Genomic DNA, 4,136 nt, shown 5'->3' with positions numbered 1-4,136 from the left:
ATTAACGTGTTTAATAAAACATTGTCCACCGACGTTGAATGTCTGGCATCAAAGAAATACGCGGGGTAACATTAAACATTTTGTCTAGTGTCCGCTAAAATTCAAACGCCGACTGAACAGTCGAACAGGTTACGTATTAGACAAATTATTATCGAGGTTTCACCCCAACCCCGTTTCCTATGCATATGTACATTATCATTAAAAAAAAAACAAACAACATGTACTGTACATAAAATTTAATAAATCCGTAAGAAACTAACTGCCTAATCCAGTCGTGTTTGGTTGTGTAGCTGTTTCGCACTGTTTTACACGTGTATATTCTTGGCAACAGAAACTTTTGCTTATTTGCAGCCTTTTAAATGTTGTAATCATGTTATTTCAAAGTTTATAAAAGAAGTTTCCTATTGAAATAATCACAAAACAAATCACTGACGTTTCCGTTAACTTTTCTGTGACCCAGGTTATCAGAGTACACGGTGGAAGAATCGGCTTGTTAGAACCATTAGAGTGTCCTGTGGGGCATGGCTCGGCACAAGCTAGTGTAAAAACATCAAAATTAACTAGGTCTATATTAATTAACTTATTAATGATATGAATTCACTTATAGCTCAGTTTTTATGAAACATCAGATAATAAAATAACATTTATTTAATATATAAAAATAACATTAAAAAATACCCGAGTACATGTGTACAAAGGAGTGTAAAACCAGAAGGGTTCGCATCATTGCTTAGAATTTAAATGTCAGTCATACAGTAGTATAAAATAATAAAAGTATTATTTTTATACTACATGTATGACTGATTTTTATATTGTAATCAATGATACAAGCACCTATGCGTACAACATGTTTACTAATAATTTACCCTTTATGGCGCCTCAGATGAACTCAACAGATGCTGGATGTTGACCTACAGTGTACATGTAAAATAGCACTTTTAAACCGAACAGACAGGAATTTACGCGCGGGCCATGTTCTCTTAGCAAGGGCCACGCTGTTTATGGAGAAAGTTATTTAATATTCTCCTGCAACATGTTTACTCTTAAAATATTCTGACAGCAAGACTGTGGACATTATTAAAATATAGAAACCAACACCAACATTTTAAGATATCCACGTCGGTACGGTTGTTAATGTCCAGTACGAAACAGAAGACGTCGACGTGCTGTTAGGCAAGATTCAAGGATTATGAAAGACTTGTTCATTGCCGAGAAAGAGGTAAGTTACTTTTACTCATTTCTTTTTACAATTTTCGCATATAGAATGATCAAAGTGGATAGCCTGAATCATCGACATTATAAGCATAAGCATAAATTCGCATGGTCGTTTAAAATTGAGCCAAGGGTTTGTTTCAGATTTTACTTAATGATAATAATTCAACCTCCTGTTTCTAAAAATGATATCTACACCACACTATCATCGAATATTTAAGCCTTCCGCAATTAAACTGTGCAACCACGTCTGGCTTTTACCCCCACCCCCAATAATAATGCGGGCGCTCAGTGAGGAGCACTTGCGTTACCGATTGAAACAATTTGTACAAACATAACTGTTTTTCGTATTATTTTATTGCTGATTGGGTGGATCAAGATAAGCATACACGATTGAGAACCAAATGCAGTAGCTTAATTCATGATTTTATTCCTAAAAGACATTTGCTCTGTGACTGTCTGTCAAATATTTTGATTGGTAAATTTAAAATAGAGATTTAATTGGATAAGGATTACAGCTTTTCTTAATGCTTATATACACTAGGACTCTTGCCAACCAAATCGTTTTCTCATTTCAGTGCATTCTTTCTGTTATGCATAGATAAATAAAATCATCAATTATACTAATTTTTATCTTTTTACAGATTAAACTTCATGAAGGTGACAAAATTTAATCAACACAACAAAGTTAGCAGTCATTTGAAAGAAGTGCAAAACATTGACAGCAACAGGAAGAAGTCAGACAAAACCCCATTGCCATGCTAGAGGAAATTCCGACTCCAGTAAAGGGTATGTATAAGACGCTTCAAATCTTTTGATGTAATACACATGATAACATATGCATTTCAGACTCTAAAATTTGACCCCCAATACATTTGTTTTTTTAAATATAAAAGTTGGAAACCAGATTTTGAATTTCTTTATATATTGCAAATGTACATATTTTGGAAAAATGTATCCCAAAAGTTTTGGAGAAATCTTTCAGAGGACTGTTCCAGAGGTAGAGATGTCAACTTTTTTGCAAATTTCTAATGTGTACCCATCATTCCTAACAATTGGTTACCAAAGTATACAATCAAAAGGAAATTGTATTAAATGTGAAGCTGAACTGCTTTGTTGTAGGTTCACATGTTCCAACCCCAAAAAGAGCTGTAAGCATAATTATTAATAATAAGTGGCAAAAATCATAATCTGAGCACAACAAGAGTATAAATTACATGCCATTATTACAGAAAACTGTATGAAAAATGTATATGGAGTTATAATTTTTGTCACAAATCAGCTGAACTCATGTGGATTACTAGTATAGATGAGAATAGACACAAAAGAAATTGATAAATTATTTGTGCATAACAGTCATTTTGACTAGTGTACATGTCTACAGTAACTTTCGCGAATTGTCATAAAGTCCATAAATGTTGATTGTTGTATTATCCTCAACCTGCCATGGTTCATCCCTATACGACGTTCCAGTGCAACATGTTTTTAAGTTTAACAAACTATCTTTTCTCCAACATTTTTCAGTTACATAACATCCAGCAGTTGCATTGATACATCCCAGGTTATTTTTGTTGTTTTTTCTTCTTTTAAAAAAATGATATCTGGTGCCATTTATTTTCTATTTAAGCTGGACTGCTATGTGTGTAGTATCATAATAGAATGGATCTAGGGCAAATGGTTTCACATTCAAGAACCTGTTTTTTCAAAACTGTTATTAAGTAGCAAACTTTTTTTGATCTTTATATTTCAGTCTGTATAGTTGTCCATTTCATTCATTTTTTGTCCTAACATGGTATAAGAAGTGCATGTTACAGTAGCCAAGTTAAACCAGACATTCATATTGTGCTTAATTTTATTTGACCCAGATAATGTCACCAGGTTCTGAAAATGAGTGTTTTAAGTCATGAGAAAATTGGCACATGAACCATGGACAGGCATGAATTTTAGGATGGTCAGGCTTGAAATATCATTGTTGATTCTTAAATAGGTCACTTGAGAAAGGATTGTATTGACAAGTAAATTGTAAGCAACCATATGAGCCCTGTGAACACTTTTTTTTTAACGGGTACCCAATTGTTCGTTTTATTACCCAGGTTATTATCAATGGGAGAATACCCGGGTACACATTGGCATCTTTATCCAGTAGTAGTCAAATTTGGATATGTAGTGTGACTTGCAGGTATCTCATCAACAGTGCAGTTTATATGTTTGCTACTGAACTATGGTAATTCTATTGGTAGAGCAATTTGACTCGTAGTCCAAAGGATGAATTTTCAGACTGGGTTGGCTGCGTAAGTGTGTCCTTGGGAAAACAGTTGGCTCCTATTTTCACAGTGTGATAAAGTGCCATCTAATCCAAACTACAATTATGTATTTTGCCTTTACCTTGTAAAACAAATCTTCAAAAATCCACCTTACAGAATGTCTAAAATGCTGTGATCAGAAAAAAACAAACTTCTACCAACTTTTTCATTTCCATTTCAGGTTTCTTTTTTCAACAGTTCAAAACTGAGCCTGCTAACTTAAATTCAGTGGTCAACAGGAAGTGCATTGATTCAAAGAAGAGAACAATCTCCAAGTGAAAATATTGTTGCAGACTGGCAAATAATGAAATTCAGAAGCAGGAATGTCAATTACATGTTCTGTTTGCTTTGAATTTTCTGGAACAGTGAAGAATTGTCTTAATCTGAAGCAAATTTCCAGCAGTATCTTTCATTATGACCTTAAAGTTTTTAGAATAAATGTGATGTATTAATATAACAGGTACATACATACATACATACTCTAGTTGTCTTACCTTATTAAAAGATCACTAATCGAACTCAAATTATATGCTTATGATTACAAGATTTGAATATTGATCTTACTCTGTTTAATTCTTGAATTCAATAAAAACTAAATACTATAGTTGTTTTTTGTTGTTT

At 33.2% G+C, this 4,136-nt stretch overlaps 1 long non-coding RNA gene across 1 annotated transcript; it reads left to right on the top strand.

Annotated features, from left to right (window-relative positions):
- The first annotated feature begins 974 nt into the window (after positions 1-974).
- Positions 975-3,773, top strand: LOC149807865 (uncharacterized). Its single transcript, XR_016417619.1, has 3 exons — positions 975-1,219; positions 1,857-2,001; positions 3,697-3,773. It is a non-coding gene; the product is annotated as an uncharacterized LOC149807865 (long non-coding RNA).
- The last annotated feature ends 363 nt before the right edge of the window (positions 3,774-4,136 follow it).

Source organism: Sinohyriopsis cumingii, chromosome 1 (assembly GCF_028554795.1).
Source record: "Sinohyriopsis cumingii isolate HCF-2022 chromosome 1, ASM2855479v2, whole genome shotgun sequence".
NCBI classification, from domain to species: domain Eukaryota; kingdom Metazoa; phylum Mollusca; class Bivalvia; order Unionida; family Unionidae; genus Sinohyriopsis; species Sinohyriopsis cumingii.
This window is presented reverse-complemented; position numbering and strand designations above follow the sequence as displayed.